This window comes from Ochotona curzoniae, unplaced genomic scaffold (genome assembly GCF_017591425.1).
Source record: "Ochotona curzoniae isolate NIBS_2020 unplaced genomic scaffold, NIBS_Ocur_1.0 contig_3498, whole genome shotgun sequence".
Lineage (NCBI taxonomy): Eukaryota > Metazoa > Chordata > Mammalia > Lagomorpha > Ochotonidae > Ochotona > Ochotona curzoniae.
In genome coordinates, this window is record NW_024465885.1 from 17,813,156 (window position 1) to 17,832,958 (window position 19,803).

The 19,803-nt window shown below is 36.6% G+C and overlaps 1 protein-coding gene across 3 annotated transcripts in view; it reads right to left on the bottom strand.

Moving 5' to 3' along the window:
• Nucleotides 1–19,803, bottom strand: part of EPHA3 (EPH receptor A3) — a 322,548-nt gene that overhangs the window by 79,824 nt on the left and 222,921 nt on the right. The gene's annotated exons all lie outside the window — the stretch shown is intronic.

Here is a 19,803-nt window from a genome sequence, read left to right on the forward strand (position 1 = left end):
AGCCCAGCATGATGACGCAGTGGTTAAGGTCCTCACCTTGCACGCCCGGGATCCCATATGGGCGCCAGTTCTAATCCCGGCAGCCCAGCTTCCCATCCAGCTCCCTGCCTGTGGCCCGGGAAAGCAGTCGAGGATGGCCCAAAGCTTTGGGACCCTGCACCCATGTGGGAGACCCAGAAGAGGCTCCTGGCGTCGGATTGGCACAGCTCCGCAAAGGGGCCGCCTGGGGAGTGAACCATTGGATGGAAGATCTTCCTTCTCCATCTCTCCTCTCTGTATATCTGCCTTTCCAATAAAAATAAAATAAATCTTTAAAAAAAAAAAAGACTGTCCTCTTAAGTTGCTTGGCTCATCTGCTCAGACAACAGAATAAAAGTAGAGTAAAAACTTACATTGTATTATGTTTAGCGAATAAACAAAAATTACAGTGATCTGGAAAGAGATTTTTATTGACAAACTGAGACTGTAGGCTGGAAGGGGACAGTGGTGCACCTTCTATAATTACAAGCTGCATGTTATGTGGATGTATACCTTTGTCCAAAGCCTTTAAATTTATGCTTATAATACATATGATTCACTTCTGTAACTATTATCTCAGCTTAAAAACAAGAAACAATCACTGTTTGTATAGTTAGATTTCAGTACACCACCAGGTTATCTTAACCTAAACATTCTCTTATTTTTCTGTTAACACACTGATATTGGAGCATTGGCAGAGGAAATGCTGCAGCTCTTCTGGAGCTGGACAGCTCAGAAGCATGCTGCCAGCAGGGAACCACACCGAGACTGCTCTGAGACAAACTTCCTACTAGGGTCCTAGCACTTCTGGCAGGCAACAGTAATATTTTTCCAGCCTGATAAAATCTAAGACCAGTTGCTGTGCCTCATAATACACTGAGCATATCCACAACTCACGATAAAGCCTGTAACCCGTGCTTCTGTTCTGTCTTTGCTTCTGTCCCATAATTGAGCTTGATGACTTCTTTGTGGCCCTTGTGGCAAGGGGTGCCCTCCCTATTTAGGAACTTTAAGTAACAAACTATTTTTTTGCAATAGCAGTCATCAGTTAATCTGTTGACTTCACCGTACCTGCATATTAAAGCCTATATTTTAAAGCAATCATAGTAGTGAAACAGCAGCTAGAATTTCTTCAAGAAAGTAGAAGACTTATGTATTTTCAGAAGAGATCATGAGCTATCTGGGGAAACATCAAACACAAAGACAGCCTTGTAATAATTTTTCTTGCCCATTGAGTTTCTGTATATAAGTAATGATGTGCTAACTTTAAAATGCTAAAATTTGAAACACACATGCAAACATACAAGTATATATATATATTTACATATATACATACAAGTATACATATATGTATATACAAGTCTACATATATTTAATCTGGAGCTAAAATAATGACTATTTAAATTTGAATTTAAATACAGTATGAGATGAGCAAAAATTACTTAATTCTTCATTGGATGAATTATTTGTATTTTTATATGGATATCCTTATTTATGTGGAAGGCACACGCCAAAAATGGTTCTAAATGATTGGGGTAGAGCTAGGCCAAAGACACAAGGTTGAAACTCCTTCTATTGGCAGGTGTCCAAGTATTTGGTCCATCTTCCACTGATTTCCTAAGCACATTGGCAAGGATTGAGATGGAAGTGGAGCAGCTGATATTTGAAGCATCATGCAAGAGATGCCAGCACACGGGGCCCAGCACAGTGGCACAAGTGGTTAAGGTCCTCGCCTTGCACGCCCAGGATCCCATATGGGCGCCGGTTCTATCCCTGCAGCCCCGCTTCCCTTCCAGCTCCCTGCCTGTGGCCCGGGAAAGCAGTCGAGGATGGCCCAAAGCTTTGGGACCCTGCACCCGCGTTGGAGACCCAGAAGAGGCTCCTGGCTTTGGACCGGCATAGTATCGGCCATTGTGCTCACTTGGGGAGTGAATCATCGGACAGAAGATCTTCCTCTCTGTCTCTCCTCTCTGTATATCCGCCTTTCCAATAAAAAAAATAATAAAAATAAATCTTTAAAAAAAAAAAAGAGATGCCAGCATTGCACAAGGCAGCTTAACCTGCTCAATATCAGTCCCAAATAATGATTTTTATAGTGCATTTTCTTCTTCATTAAAAAAGTGAACATTACCACATTTTGAATTCTCTTTAAATTCCTTTATCATTTCTATAAAGGCATAAATAAAGTGTTTTGATGTGCTACTATACAAATGCCTTGTATATATATGGTCCAGATGACTCTCATACCTAGCAACCGTGTGCTCAACTGCAAAAGAATCCAATGAACACATGGTAACCTAGTAGCTAAAGTCTTCTGTATATGGATCCCTTATTGGCACCGGTTTTTATCCTGGCTGCTCAACTTCCCATCCAGATCCCTGCTTGTGGCCTGGGAAAGCCTTGGGACCTGATACCCACATGAATACCTGGCTCCTGGCTTTGGATTAACTCAACTCAGCCTATTGCAGCCACTTGGAGAGTGAACTAACAGTCAGAAGATCTTTTCTCTGTATCTCCTTCTCTTTGTGTACTTGCTTTCCAATTAAAAAAATGATTCCTAACCTTGAAGGAGATAAAAGTTTAAATGTGTACAACAGCAGCATTTGTCAAATGTCTGGTCAAAGGTTAGAGATCAGATTTTGGAAATAAGTTCAGAAATATCACACTTGTAGATTATCATCAGCTTAAAGAGAATTGGCAAGGCCATATTCTGGAAGAGAGCAACTTAGGCATTTCACTATATGGTACAGAAATATTGTGATTACTGTGAAATCATCTTTCTGAGAAACTCCAATTCTATGTTACTTTCATGCAAGAAATTATTAATAATGCAGGTATACTAAAGAACACAAGAACCATTACATGTTAATTCAAAATATCACCCAGATTCTGTTGCATAAAATAGGAAGAAACTCATGATATTCAGCAATTTCATGGATCCTAATAATCACTGTCTTTCTTTTCCAGATCTGTATTTTAATTCCAGTACCCAATTTCAATTAAATGTAATAAGTACTAAAATTTTGTTTCTCTTTAATTTAATTTATTCCGCAATGCAGAAGTCATCCCTCCTCCACCCTTATTATTTGTCCCCAAGTTGCTATAATGTCATAGTTATTCATTTCAATGCTACCAGCTTAACTTTCTGATATATAAATGTATATATTGTGACATGCCAAGTACAGGAAAAGGAAGAAAATAAAATCACACTAAATACAAGTTTAACAGGGAATTCTACTATTAATCAGGAGTAAGATATGTGTTGTAAATAGTCATTAGCTCCCAGAATATTAAGATCCATTGTAAAGCATATATGCATATATATGCATACATCTATGTATATGTGCATATTTATACAAATCTGTGTGTATTTTATGAACTGCCTATCACACATCAGAAAGAACACAGGATATTTGTCTTTTCGGGGCTGACTTTTTTCACTAAGCACAATGATTTTCTGATAGGACAATATTATTGTGAATGGTAAGATTTCATACTTTTTCATGGAAGAATATCCTTGCATTGAGTAAATGTGCCACACTTGTTTTATCTGTCTAGATTTGTTCTGTGGCTTAGCTATTGAGAGTTGTACTGCTATAAAGATGGAGTTGCAGGTAACTCTCTCAAAAGCAGATTTCATTTCAATTGTTTGTATATCTATTGACTTATTTAATGAGTCCAGTTGTGTGACGTATGCAGAGGGGCGATAAGCTAATTTATGTATGACTGAATATTTTTATAAGTAAAGTAAACATCAGCAGAAACTTAGATTTTTCCTAAAGCAAACAGGCCAAAACATTTTGGATAAACCTTGTAAAATGTTCATTGTCTACTTTTACAGTTATTAAAGATCTTTCACCCTCATTTTGACTCAAATTCCCTCTTCTCCATCTCCATACACTTGGTTAATAAGTGCAAATATGTAATTACAGCAAGTAACATTATTCTGCATAAGCAGGATTTCTTAAAAATATAAGCAGAAATTAAAGAAAAATTTGCAAAGACGTACAACCTGCCACTTAATTTCTATTATCGTTGTGCTTAACTTAGTCCCAGGAACAGGATTAATTTATCTGAAGCATATTTATCAAACGCCTTTAAGCTAGCCATGATTTTGAGAACAATATTGAGTCTCAAGTTCATTCAACTGAGGGAAACACACTAGCGCCTATTTTTATAGCTATGAGTACTCACATCATCGACCTTAGAATTTTGAGAACAAGGGATGATTAATTTTTGCATACACCATAAAAGTTTAAGCATATCAAACAACAAATAGCCTCAGGGTATTCAATTTCTATTTTGCATACTAAGGCAAAAAAGAAAAGTATGAGAATACATGAGAATACAAATATAGTAACATTTCTTTCTTTTCAGATTTTGTTTTTTTGCTTCACTCTATGTATTTAGAGCATTGTGTTTTCAATTCCTTATGCCACTAAGTAACAGAAAGCTGGCATTGGCTCACATAGAGCAAGTGTCTGCACACAGCTGGGTAGTCAGTTTTCAGGATATGTTACATTTTACTTATTGTGTCAGATTTCAAACATTAATTTATAATATAGTTCATTCCATACATAATAAACTCAAATTAGAATATATATTTGAAAAATCAAGTGAAAAAGACAAGGGTGGGCTCTTCATCAAATTTTACTGGGGGTGAATATATTCTAAAACTAATAACGATGTTGCATTAGTCAATTAAGTTACCAAAAGTTATGGAATTGTGTAGTTAACAAGGATGAATTTCATGAAATGCAAATATACCCCAATTAACTTATTTTACAGAGAAGAATCTGTAGCAAAAAGTAATATACAGGGCTCACCAGACTTAAGAGGAGGTAAAATTAAGTCTCTGAATACTTTAAAGCGTTTTCTATTGTGCTATTTTTATGAGAAATTTGGTGATAAATTCTGCATGAAGGTATGATTAGGCATTATAAAATGTTGCTGGTCAGCTTGTCAGATTTCTTCTGGAATTGAAAACCAAGAAGCTGGGAATCATTGTTATTCAAATTGCACCGTCTGTAGTTTAGCTTTGGAAACATGCTTTTCAAGTTAAATTTTCTTCAAAATGCTCTTTTCTAGACAAAATAAACGAGGGGAAAATGCTACAGGCACAGTAAATGCGAGGTTTGAGAAGCCTGGCACCATAGTCTCCAAATTGGGCTCCCACAAGTTACCACGTAGATGAGATTAGAGTTTTCTGTTTTTGACCAAATAACTTTCTGTTTAATTGAACTAATTAGCAGAAGAACACGGACTGTTATATGACTTTCACTTCTTCCTTCTCCTCTTAGATTTGGTTTAAAAGCAACAGGAACAAACAGTGACAAACTGGAGAATAAACACTTCTTAGGAAGAGATTAAATCCAGGGGCATGCTCAGACTTGGTCACAGACTCAGGATAAGAAACCCACTCATCCAAATTGAATCCCTCAGTTGGGTCCCCTTGAGCACAAATAACCGCATGCTGTGTCCAACTTCTCCATAAAGTCTCCTTAGCTTAGGAGCCAGTTACAGCTGGTTCTGGAAATGCTGGTGTTCCAACACAAACGCTGTCTCACAGTTGGCTGAGCAAGTCAGGTTCCTAGCAAGCCAGGATTTTGGCCTTTTGCTCCTGCTCCTGTTATCCGCCACAGCCTGCTCTGCTTTCCTTTGAGAGCATTCACAGGAGTGAGCTCTCTCTGTGTGTCCTGCCTGACTGGGAGAGCTGCCCTCAAAGTCCCATTTGTTCCTGCGCTTTCCTTTAGAATTCTAACCCAGAAAGGCCAGACAAGAGCATATGCCCATTACAAGAACTCCAAAAAGGATTCCCGACACTGTTAACAGGAAAAACACTGACCATAAATAAACACACTTTTTGGAACCACAAATTCAAGTTCCGTGTTTGTCCTCTCTGGTCACTGAAAATCAGAGTTGCCTTAGGTTATCAGAGCCACCGAGGACAGAGGTCTGGAGGAAAAACATCGACAGCAACAACAACAACAACAGCAGCAACAACAACAAAACACCTGGCATTGTTAATCACAGTTCTGAAAAAGAATTCAGAATTGTGAGGCTTCATTGGAATCACTAGTGGTAAATACTTGAAAGGTGATACCTGTTTTGAGATGTTCTGTGACACTTGACACGTCAAGTGTCATCCATTGGAACATGGTGATTTTTTTTTTTCTCCTGACAGGCTGCCCTACATACTGAAGAACATTTTCAGAATCCTCATCTTCCCTACCAATCAAATGCTTGTAAACTCTCTTCCTTCCTCCCCACCCCCTATTCGACAACTAAGAGAACATTTACAGACAATGACCGATGACTTCCCGACTGAGTGACCTTTGTATCCAAGATACTGAAGAGGGAGTTGTGTCAAGTGCTTCCTTGTGCTTCAGGAAGTACGTCCACAGGATTACCTTGAGGGAACTTTCACTACCACTTCTTCCTATTTGTCAACCCTTGATTCAAAATCACATCCTGTCAAAAACTTGGAGTTGTTTTTGATACAGGCATTTTCCTTGCTTTCCTGCATGGTTAAAGTAGGATATGTTTAGTCTTTGAAAACCTTACAAACAACTTATTGTAAAATTGATGCTGGAATCTATTAGGTTGGTGTCTGCCAAGATCAGACATTGAATGCTAAACAATGTACAGAATCTAAAAATAGATACATATGGAATATATATTCAATTAGCATTTGCATTCAATACAATGATTTACTGTGTAGGCAGTTGCACACTATTAATGTAATGTTTGCGTTTTTTCCTCATTTGTAAAAAAAAATATGAAAAGACAAGTTAGATAATTCACTGCCATGAGTGAAATGATAGGATGTGAAACCAGATAGAAAAAACATCAACGCATTAAAACCAAAGTTTTGAGTTAAAAATGTCCTTATTATAAAGCCTTGTTAATTACACTTATAATGAGGTGAGGAACTACCAAATTTCATGGACAGAAGGAAAATTCTGAGGAAAGAAGTTTCCAATACATTCCATGCAAATCAGCAGTTTTAAAGAAAAAAATCAAGTTAGTGAAAATATAAAAGCAAATAACCAAAGAATTTATTCACTTAACTTCTCTAATGTAAAGAAATAGCATATGGTTAAAAGTCATTTTCTGAAGACAAATTAAAAGCCATATATCAACTACTGACTTTATTTTAGAAAATGATGGATAACATTGATAGCAAATTATCCCAATAGCGACTGGCTAAAAAATATGACTAAAACAAAAACTGACATCTGAAAGTTTAGCATAAGTATTTTTATGACTTTCAAATCTCAAGTCTTTTAAGTAGAAGACACAGTACAAAAGACTTTTTTGTACATAAACTCAAAAAATTAATGAGCACATGTATTTAATAAAATTGAACATAGATTCTTCATGAGTGAATCATCATACAATCCAAACAAGAGAGAAAATTGTACTCATATTTGATGTATAAAAAAAGGATGCAATAAAAGCCTAAATATACTAAAATATTCAATATAAAATATGCATTTATATCTATTCACAATATGTATTGTACCTACTATCATATATAGAAAATTAGATTTAAATATTTGAATGAATTTACAATTAAGTTTACAAACATACATTCTACATCAAGGTAAGTACTAATTTACTAATAATTTTCATATTCATGTATTCTTTCATTTTAGAAACAATATGAAACTATTGGAATGATTTTCCTTATTTCACAAAAAGGAAGCCTGGAGGTAAAAATGTAAATAAGCTCGTCACCATTTGCAAGCTTATTTATTTTTATAAACTTCTCTCATTTGGATTCCTACACACATATCTGTTGATACATCTACTATATGAATAACTGGATATGGAAAATGATGCACATACATATTATAGAATACTACCCAGTAACAGAAAAGAATAATATGACGATTTAATGTTTCCATCCTGGACAGAACACAGGTTAGTTCTGCTATTATGACATGCTGCAGATTCAGAAAAAGAAGCCTAGACTTGTATTGAAAATGAAATAAAATGCATTTCTGAATAGGCTGCTTCTCTCACCTCACATAGTGATTAAAAACAATGTATAGTAGGAATACAAGAGTCATAATGCAATTTTCTTCTAGAAGACACTCATCCGCAGCTGGGTACTAAAACCCTGGTATGCCCCTATCCAGCAGATGCCAACACAAGCCACATTCTTTACACAGTAGCTGTGGTATGTGGGGCTTATACAGAGATCTTCTTCATGAATGCATCAGTTCCCATTTGGTGTTCTAAGAATGTTTTAAATACTAATGCCATTAAAAAATTATTACCCTTGGGCCCGGCGCGGTGGCGCAAGTGGTTAAGTCCTCGCCTTGCACGCCCGGGATCCCATATGGGCGCCCGTTCTAATCCCGGCAGCCCCGCTTCCCTTCCAGCTCCCTGCCTGTGGCCTGGGAAAGCAGTTGAGGACGGCCCAAAGCTTTGGGACCCTGCACCCGCGTGGGAGACCCGGAAGAGGCTCCTGGCTTCGGATCGGCATAGTATCGACCCGTTGCGGCTCACTTGGGGAGTGAATCATCGGATGGAAGATCTTCCTCTCTGTATCTCCTCTCTGTATATCCGCCTTTCCAATAAAAAATAATAAAAATAAATCTTTAAAAAAAAAAAAAATTATTACCCTCATTATTTTGTTTTGGGAGAAAAGAGATAGTAGAAATGCATGGAAACTTGTTCACACATAGCTTAGAAAGATAATGGAAATATTCATACTCTTAAAATCATTAATTTGCCTAACAATCCAGCTTAACAAATGGCTGTAGAAAATTATATTAAACAAGACCTTTAACTTAAAATTAAAATTAAATTCTATCATGCACCACACCATCAGAAATAACCAAACAAACAACAAAAACCAAGAAAGGCTGAATTTATCTTTTAGGTTACAATTCATATATTATTTAAGTTTGTAGATTTTACTTTTGCAATGATTTCTAATTAATTGAAAATATTGCTTTCAGAACAGAATATTCCACAATGTGATTCTTCTATTATGCCAGAGTTTCGATCAAACTAAAAGGCAGTAAGAATTTAAACTACTTGTATATAGATTGATCAGACTAAAAAAGAACTGTTAAAACATGCAGGAGGAGGCCATATCTCATGTGATTTCATAATCAAGATATATTTAGTTGCTCCAATTGCTTTTTCATTCATATACATTCTTGATCTTTTTATATTTGAAATTGATTTTCTAATGCTTCCCTTTAAAATATATTACCAGTGCAAAGTGAGATTCCATACTTTCTTTTCAGAGTCAAATCATAATTTATTCTGCTTGTTTAATATGATTTAAGGTAATTGTCTCATTCATCAAGAATAATGCCAACCACAATCTTAGGAACAGAGACTAAACTGCTTAAATAAAGGACTATAAAGTGAATAGCTCACGCCAAATAATGATTCATTTGATTCAAAACATATTTGTGCAACAAATTCTGGAACCATATACATGTGCTAATTGTTTCTCTCGTGATTTTCCTTTTCTTTTCTAGTTTCACAATCAAAGTCCACATCTAGACAGTATGAAATTTGACAAGGTAGTTAATTGCATTCCTAGAAAAGTCATGCATTCCACCAAATCAGCTTTCTGGAATTAAAAGAAATAAGATGTCTCTGCAAGATATGAGTTGCTGTGTTCAAACAAAACAGTATGTTACACTATGGAAGCTAGAAGCTAAGCAAGAGGGTGGGGCGGATGGCCAGAGGTACTTTGCAGAGGCACTGTGGAGTCATTGTTTCCACGTTTTTGTCTGTCCTAACTCTGGCACATTCAAGGGTGGCTTTAAGTTATCTTTGAATTGTTTCTCTTCATTTTCCATCCTTTGGCTTAGTCCATCAGGGTTATCCACTTCCAAGCCCTTCACATTACTCAACATAAAAATGCTAAGGTGGGTAAATATGAATTTAATTTTGTTTGAATCTTCGAGTGCAGATCACTTACCAAATATGAACAAACTATAGCTGATATTCTTCCCCACCTCTACTTGGTATAGTCATTCTAATTTTTTAGAGTGACAACTACAGCTTTTAAATACCTCCCCAAGTTAAACAAAAATTGCAGTGAATTTCCATACAAAACAACTGGCTAATAGTGACATCCTCCTCCTAACATATGCCAGAGATTTTCTTTATGAAGCACTTAAAGTAAGTAAACAGGATCGATAAAGATAAAACAAAATATTTCAGTATAAGAAATTATTTCCAATCACGGATGCTGTAGCACATAGATAGTTAAGTTGTTGAGTTGCTGTGAGGGATATGCAGAGCACACGCTGAAGTGACAATTACAGATCTGCCCATCCAAGTTGAGTAGCAACTTGTTAATGCATCTGTTGGAAACAACAGATGTTGGCTCAAGGACTTGATCCACATGATCCACAAGAAGACCTTGTTGTTACAACTCCAAAATCTGCAGCTGCACAGTTACCAGTGTTGGGAAAATGAACCAATGGGCACTTCTCTCTCTCTCTCTCTCTCTCTCTCTCTCTCTCTCTCTCTCTCTCTCTGTCTTTCTCTGTGTCTCTGTATGTGTGGGCAAGGAGATGAAATGCATCTTTTGAAACATTTTTAAAAATTGCAGGAACAAATAAGAATCCCAAATAGATCACCTATTAATACATGAGATTTTGAAAAAAATAGAGTTCTAACAAACTGTCCATTATTACTTTTTCAGAGTCTTACCACAGATTGAGAACAGATATACATTTTTCTGACTTTTTTAAGTAGCTCATTTATTTTTTTAGTTTTGTCCCTTACTATTGCAAATGCTGTCCCCAGACACACAGAAAACTGTTTCAGATTACGCTTCATATTTTTACATTATGCCTTAGTAGCTTAATATTTACTCAATTTTCATCCAAATGATGTTTTTCTCTTTACCCTTGTTTTCTTTTTCTCCTTTCAATATTCAGAGAGGCAGGGCTTCAAAACACTCTGACTAGGACTCACTGTTATGCCTCTCATTTTCACCAGACCTTTGACATTCTGCCCTGTGTGTCATTAAGTTGCCAGCACAGATTCATCTTTTCTCCAGTAACATGATTCACTGGAGGAGGAAGCTCTAGGCAGCCCCGTGATGACCTATATTTGATGACATCCCTGTATTACTATTTTAGGTGTGATAATTATGATCACTTTAAATTATTCAGTTACTTATGGATGGAGAAGAAATATTAACAGAAGAAATCATATGTCAATGATTTGCTCCAAAATAAGTGGTTGGAAGGGGGGCGGTGGAGGCATATGGCTGCAGGGGGAATGATTGGCTGTGCATTGGGTTATTGAAGATGGATGATTGATGTGATTCTATTTATGAACGTGTTTGAAATTTTCTACAATAAACTAGAAATAAGTGGGTGGACTGGAAAAAAAAAAAAAAGAAAAAAGTTCTCCAAGTTCAAACCTTGAATTAGCAACACCTCTGTGAAGGTAGTCACATTACTTTCTATCCCAGGATCAGTGCTCTCTATCAGAAAAGCATGGGAAGGAATCTCCTGTTATAATTGCTTATCTTAGATGTTAATGTGGCTGGACTGAAGGAAAGCTCCAGATAGTCGGTGAAACATTAATTCTGGGTGTGACTGTTGAGGGCACTTCTGGAAATTGAACCAGTAGATGGAGCAAAGAACATCTACACCTAAAATGTGTAGGCATGAGTCAACCCATTGAGGATTTCATTGAATAAAAGTTACAGGAAAGGAGGATGTTTCTTCTTTCCTCCTGACACGGGATAGTCATTTTTTCTCAGTAAGATATCAGATTTGGAGGATTTTCGGCCTTGGCCTTCAAGCCAGAATACCCCATCAAGTTTTCTTTTTCTGCAGCTTGCAAACAGCAAGCTTTTTAGTTTCCATAATCGTGTGAGCCAATTCCCACAGTAAATCTCATTTTAAATAAATCTACATTTATTCTACCAGATATGTTTCTCTACAAAGTCCTGATCAGCACTCTTAATAAATACCATTTTAATGAAGATTACATTAAATGGTAAACATTCAATTCCAGCCCAGTGCCCAACACATAACATAGAATGAAATGCACACAACCAGACTTTGTCCCCAAATTTCACTTTGAAGGGTTTCTTAAAAATTTCATCCCTCGCAAAATACAAATTACAGTGGCTTTAGTATTCTGATACTATTCTACTGTTCCAACTGCCACTGAAAGCTTCTGCTCAGCCCACCTTTCCCACATCTTTTTTACTTTAAAATATGTTTTAATGTCTATTTGGATGAAATGAAAGCTGGTCACTATGCAAGAGACAAATGTGGGTCATGCCTAGATCATGCCCTGAAGGAACTCAGAGGACAGTAGAGAAGATTAAATGCATATGAAATACCATTACAATACAAATTAGAACAGAGGAGTGACACAGGGAGGTACAGATAACCCATAATATCCTTCTGTGGAAATTCAAATGAAAACAAGTTACTTCCAGCTGAGAAGACTAGAAAAAATATTAATGGAATTGCTGGCACTTAATCTGGGCTTTAAAGTGTGGAAGACAGTTAAGCACATTAATACATAATCATTATAGCTTAGGTGAAAGTTATTAAGATTGAAAAATTTACTGAAGAAGAGGGAGAACCAAGATGGCAAAGTAGGGTTAGGACACGTGTAAACAGATGGAAAAATATTTAATCAGGATGAAGCAGAGAGTACATATTTCAGGAAATAGGAAAGGACAGAACAACAGCAGGGGTACCTGAAGACTGACAGACACAGGAAAGCAGTGGACAAAAAGGTGTGGTGTTGCAGTGTCTGATACTCCAGCATCATTCAGCTAACAGCCATCTGAACTCCACCAAGAGTCAGAGCTTCACCAGCAACCAGGAAAATAATACCAACTGTGGCTTCTTACCGGTCAAAATAGGTCTGTGTGGCACCCAGACAAACATCCAACAAGTTCCGGCAACATCAGCGCCACCAACAACCTAACTATATAGGACATCTGGTGTCTCTCTAATCCTGGGACCTGCTCCAACCGGAAGTAGGAGAAAGGTTGCAGAGATAAAGGAGCAAGCTCAGCACAGTATCACAGGGGGTGAAGAGTGGTGAGCCAGGAGTAGGGGCTGTGGAGACCATGGTGGAAATCTGATATAAAAACCCAGACCTGGAACTCACTGGAGGTTGTGGCAAAATTGGCTCCAAACAAAAAGTTGTGTGCCAATGGCAATAAGTAAAATCGCATTATAGACCTATGGGTGACACAGCTTAGAAACCTGCCCTAAGGAGAAGACTCTGCTAACTAGAAGTACAATGACCAAGAGCAAAAGAACAGACAAAGACACAATGAATATTACTGAAAACTCCCCTGAAAAGGAGCAAAACCTTATGCCAACCTCAGCGTTAAATGAGGAAGACATCGAGAAAATGGGGCAAGCAAAATTCAGAAAACTTATTTTAAAGCTTCTGAGCAAAAACGAGAAGCACATGCAAGAGTTCAAAGAATTTAAGGAAGCAGTAAAGTAAATCAAGGCTGGTATATCAGAAATTAAGAACACAGTAGAGCAAATTAAAAGTACAGTGGAGAGTCTCCAAAATAGAATGAAGCAAGCAGAAGAAAGAATCTCAGAACTGAAAAAAATATTTTCTGTCATCAGAGGGAAGCAAACAAAAAGCTGGAAGCAGAGCAGGATCAGACCAAATGAAAGTATTCAAGAATTGAAAGACACTATTAAGAGGTCAAATATAAGAATTATGGGAGACCCAGAAGGTACAGAAAGAGAAGCTGAGTTTGCAAATGTATTTAATGAAATAATGAAGGAAACTTTCCCTAATCTGGAGAAAGAATTGGGAAACAAGATCCAGGAGGGGCACAGAGCTCCCAACATGCTTGATCAAAAGAGATCTTCACCAAGACACATGATCATCAAGCTCTCTTCAATCGAACATAAGGAAAGGATCCTTAAATGTGCACGTGAAAAAATCAGTTGACCTATAAAGGAATGCCAATTAAACTCACAGGAGATCTCTCCCAGGAAACTCTATAGGCAAGAAGAGAATGGAGTGACATATTCCAAATTCTAAGAGAAAACGATTGTCAGCCTGGAATAACATATCCAGCAAAGCTTTCTTTTGTCTTTGAAAATGAAATACAATTCCTCCACAGTAAAGAAAAGCTAAAAGAATTTGCCTCTTTCAAACCAGCCCTACAAATGATACTTCAAGATGTTTTCTTGACAGAGAAGAGGAATAGCACCAAACAAAACCAAAGGCAAATGGGAAGAACATCCCAGTAAAATGACAACAGAAGACTAAACCAATGAACAATCCATTCCTAAAATGATAGGACCAAAGTACCACACATACATATTGACCCTGAATTTACATTGCTTAAGCTCAATCAAACATCATAAATTAGTAGACTGGATTAAAAAACAAAACTCTTCTGTTTGTTGTCTAGAAGAGACACACTTCACCAACAAAAATCCAGGAAACTCTATCACATGGGATTTGATGTTTTGTGTTAATTTCATCTCTTCAAAACACTCTTCTGATTAAACCATTCAGTGACTCATAGATCCTTCAGTAGCATCATTTTCTTCAAGAAGGTTCTTGATTTTCATTTCTTCAGCTACACGTTATTCATTTAATAGCATGTTGTTTAACTTCTTGGTGTTGTTAATTTCTTTTTCCTCTTGATTTTGATTTTGTCTTGTGGCTTTGCATTTAAGAGGATGTATAGTAGGTGTGTAATAAACTGTCATGTCTAGTAACATGTTATTTAACTTCATGGCATTGGAAATTTTTATTTTTCTTTCTATTGTTGATGTTATATTATGCCTTTTCATTAAAGCGATGTACAGTAGCTGTGAAATGGAGGCTAATATCCAGATGTGAGGATACAATGCAGTATGCATTTCTACTCCAGACAAAGATGGACTTACAATGAAAGTGTTTACTATATCTTAACAATAGGATTCCTGACTCTGCCATTGTCCATGCCTGCAATGATGGACATATGACTGTGTATGAAAAAGTATATGTTAGTTATGATATAGAGCAACTAGGTGGGGGGAGGATTGAATTGGGAGGGGGATAAAGGAAATGCCAGGAGCCTATGGAACTGTATCATAAAATAATAATAAAGCAAAAAATTACTGTAGAAGAACAAAATGTTAAAATTGTCTTTATATCAAGGAAAAATGATTATGATCAGAGATTTGTGATGAGCTTTGATTTCTAGGTTAACAAGTGTGTCTTGTTTTATATGTATTATATGGAGCCATTATCTATTCAGCTAAGTGAAGTGCTTGAAACTGTCAATAAAATTAATCTAACAATTAATTAATCATAGTTCAGCAGACATGGATGAATCTAAGATCCCTGTGTGGGGCAATCACATCAACTAGCAAGAGCACTGACCGACCCAGAAAGAACCATGACTACAAGGGACGTTTGCTTACTCTCTTGTACTCACTTTCCTGTAGATAAATGATTCATAAACTGATTTTTGAGATGAGAAATGAACAAAATAAATAGGAAAATAATAAATATACAAGGACATATATATTACAGTTAAAAGGCATGAAGCTGAGGAGAGTTTATAAAGGATCACAAGAAATTGTATTCATGGAGCATAACATGCAAGGTATTGAGTGGCAGGTAGATCATGGAGAACTTTGTACATCATCATAATAAAGCACTTGGACTTGAGATATTTTATAATAGATGAGGCATAGGAGGAATTCCCGTCTAGTCAAACTGTAATATGCTTAGATGAGAGATGATAAGGTTCTGAAGTTAGTGACATCAGCGCAGACAGAAGGGAAATTAAAGAACTAGGAGAAAATTTGTGCTGGTGGAATTAACCAGACATAATAACTGTTTTGACAGACACATGTTTCATATCCAATATGCTTTGAAAATCAAGGAACCATGTCAGTGCGTTACAGGTGAACTGCTGAATAAAAACTGCTTTTCCTGCTAAGGCTTCTATTTCCTGAGGAGGGCTAGGTGAAGGAATAAGGCTATGCTTGAACGAAAGACTTCTGCGTTCAGATATTTCCTGGAAAATTGTGTTTGATTCCAATGCAGTTATTGATTTTGTTCAAGCTTCATAGTTTGTATCTATTCTTGTTCTCTGTACCTCTTATAACTTCAAATATGTAAGTTATTTACAAATTACTTCCAAGGAATCAGAATTGAGTAGTCAATTGCCTACTTTCTATGATCCTGGTTGGACAAGCAGTATTCTCCTTACTTATATTTCTTATTTTAATTAGTTATAATCAACTCTTATTTTGTTTCTGAAATACTGTAAACCTTATTCGCTTATGTGTTCCTCTTCTTGGCCTTAATAAATGGGTTTCTCATACCTTTATACAATACTTTCAGAAGCACTTTCGTGTTTTAGTGAGCTACAATGTGGATGCTGGTTTTAATCTCTGAAAGATCATATTCCTTTTCCCCTCTCTGGTTTGGTTCAGACATTTTTCTCTCTCATTTAGGCTTCTGTCAGTTTCTGAACTGGTTTATTTTCTTTGTGGTTGTATTTATTTTCCTAAGATGCTGGCCAAAGTCACGTTACTCTTCTCTAAAAAACTAGCATGTCCCACTGAGCAGCCCATCTTTGACCATTTCTAACATACAAGAGTCCCACTACCGATCAAATGAGGGAAAATATCCATGCATGTCCAACTAGGTTAAGGAAGTGAATGACAGGTTCTGAAGAAAGATGGCTCATCTGCGTCAAGGGAAATAGGATACACAGATAACCACTCAAGGGTACCAGAACTTGGGACTTGACTCTGCCTTGGCCTTGATTACATTTTGCCTGTTGGCCTTGTTAGTGCTGAGCTGGTTTAGGGACTTAAAAATGGTCAAATATGGATCAACACTCCTTTAAACTTAAGTACACAAATTCTTGGTGCAGTTTTATTATACTGCTCGGTACACATGGGGTTTTAAAAAGCAATGGGGTAGGATGTTTCCAAGTCTGGAAGGACCCTTGCTACAACACACACTTATCTAGTCGTGCTAGGGTGAAAAGCCAAACCAAAATAAAATCCCTTTTCTTCCATGACTACAAATCTTGAGTTCTATATCCTCAAGAAACGATATTTAGAGATGTAGACAAGTGTGTATCTATTTCAGTTAAACAGATTTCCACCAAAGTAATGCATACCTCAAGTTACTTTTCATACTGCACTCCCCCTCCCTCATTTTGGCTGAACAGCTTTTCCTGAAGTGAAATTTACTTCCCAAACCTCTTCATTCATTTCCTACTCACAGTATCCTGGTGCTTTTGTGACCAAATTAAATGCTCACTAATCTTTCTTTGTCAATCTATAATCTCACCTCTTAAATAAGTCATTCTCTATTCCTAACCTGGTAATAATTACTCTTTTTTGTTATTTGAATGTATTTTCTTTGCATGAACTATATATGTAGTTGATTAAATGTTGGAGCAATTATAAATTTATTTACAATATTAATAATGCACTAATTATGTGTATTTTATCTCATAATACATGACATAATAATGGTTAAATCATACCATTTAAAAATTTGGAAGCAAACTGAATAACTACCATTTCTCATTATTTAATGTACAGTCATTTCATGAAATACATTTTCAGGAAATCATTTGAAAGCAGCAAAGGATGATACAATGCAGGAGAAAAGAATGATCTCTAATAGTTAAAATACAGTTTTGGGTGCAATCAGTATATTATCCAGATTGAGTATCTCATCATTATTCTACAACAAATTTGGAAAGAAAACAAATACAAATAAATGTTAAAATCCCTCGAATTAAATGGATTCAGGAAACTGATAAGATAATGACAATCAATTTTATTTGCATGAAACCTAGAAACATGTGCTGCCTTTTTGAGGCCAAGAACAGTATCTGCAAATACAGTTTTTAAGGTAGGTTTATTGTCTTTGCTTTCTGCAAGTTCTATATGCATGGCTTCAAGCCAGACAGTTCAGCAAAGTTCAAGCTACAATACGAGGCAGACTGTGGGTTTTCTGCCTTTCTGAAGCCTTGTGGTTTGGAAGAAGTTTTATGTCCAAGAACAGTCACAATGCTTGTTGACCAGATTTATCTGGGGAAGTTTTAGAATATAGGTGTGCTAAATATCCTCATGCTTATTTTCGGGGACTCTGAATCCGTAGTTTTGGCATTGAAATGGACTCATCTTGGTATTCTGGAGATTTTTGAGTCAATTGTTTTGGGTAATCCTGGTCTTTAAAAATGACTGAGACAAGGATTGATAGCACTACTGAAATATGCTTAATGAGACCTCAACAGGTGCTATTGGCAATCAAAGCACAATGAATATGGCATGTCCACCAGGATAAGAAAGGAGATGGGTATAATGCAAACAGTCTCATCAGGCTTAGCACTATTGCTGAAATTCTGTTCACATGGAGAACCTGAGCATGTGATCTCCAAAAGGATATGGTTACATGAAAATATGTACCAATAAATATTGTAATGTGTTCCTTCCATGAATTCTGTTGTCAGTTTATATTGCTATTGGGAAGTAGTCATCCAAATGAGAGTATGCAACACAATGCTGTTGAGATATGATTAGGGGAGGGTACATTTCCTGGTTCATTAAGCGTTGTCTTCCAAAGGAAAACCAAAAGAAAGATTTTCAAGATCCACACAAATCAATATCCATAGCAACAACACTGATATGATCGGTGAGAGAAATGCACAAGGGGTGCTCTCTACACAGCAATTTACTAAAGCATTTCTCTAAGCACACAGTCTAGAAATTTACCAAAAGTGAGGCATACATCGAACCCCACACACACAGAGGCATTACTGACATGAGGACCATAATAATTTTGTGTTTCAACTTGGCCAAGCTATGGTGCATGAATATCTGGTCAAGCACCAGACTCTTTGCGACCCTTAAGTTTTTTTTTTTTTTTCCATATGAGATAAACATTTAAATCATTAGATTTTCAATTAAAAAATGTAATCATCTGTATGTTTATTGAAGGCTTAAAGAGGAAGGGTGAACGTTTCCACTGAGAAAGGATGTTACAGAATCAGACCATGTGAGACTCAAACCTGTGGATTCAGAGCTGCTATGGCTTACAATCACAGGAATCCATTGCTTAATATAAAGGAATCTGACTCTCCACATATATCATAGATGTGTGTGTGTGCATGTGTGTGTATAACAGACCTATATCTAGCATGTTCTGTAAAGGATACCATTTGAAATTCTGATGCTGTCCACAAGTATTCAATTGTACATATTGTGTATCTTCTCCCTTGTTCTCCTTCCAACACCCTACCCTTACGCACATACCAACCTGCCTACCCTTTACACAGTGTTCAAATAAAATGTTTCCCATCTATGTTAGCAATGTTGATCGCCCTAGTTATGTAGTATGATGAGAGAAATGTTGCAAAGTAAAGAAATATGGACAGTGAAAGCAGCTGCTTAGCACCAACTGCTGTAAGACGGCAGCTGCTTTCCTTACATCAAGGTGGAGCTAAGCTGACTCCTAAGCATCAGTTGTTATTGCAGTAGATACTGTCCAGGCCAATCTTCCACCACTTCAGAAACTATTTGGAAAATATAAAGATTACAACTCAGTTTCTTACTCAAACTGAAAGATACACCTAATAAATTTCCTTCTTTCAGTGGATCATATCACAGTCTATGGTTTTCATATTGAAGAGACATGAACATATATTTCACTAAGAGCAGGTAGTTGCACTTGGAAAAAAAATGAGATGGAGTAGCTTGGTTTTACTGGAATATTTATGGTGATTGTTTCTAGATTGGGATCGTCTGT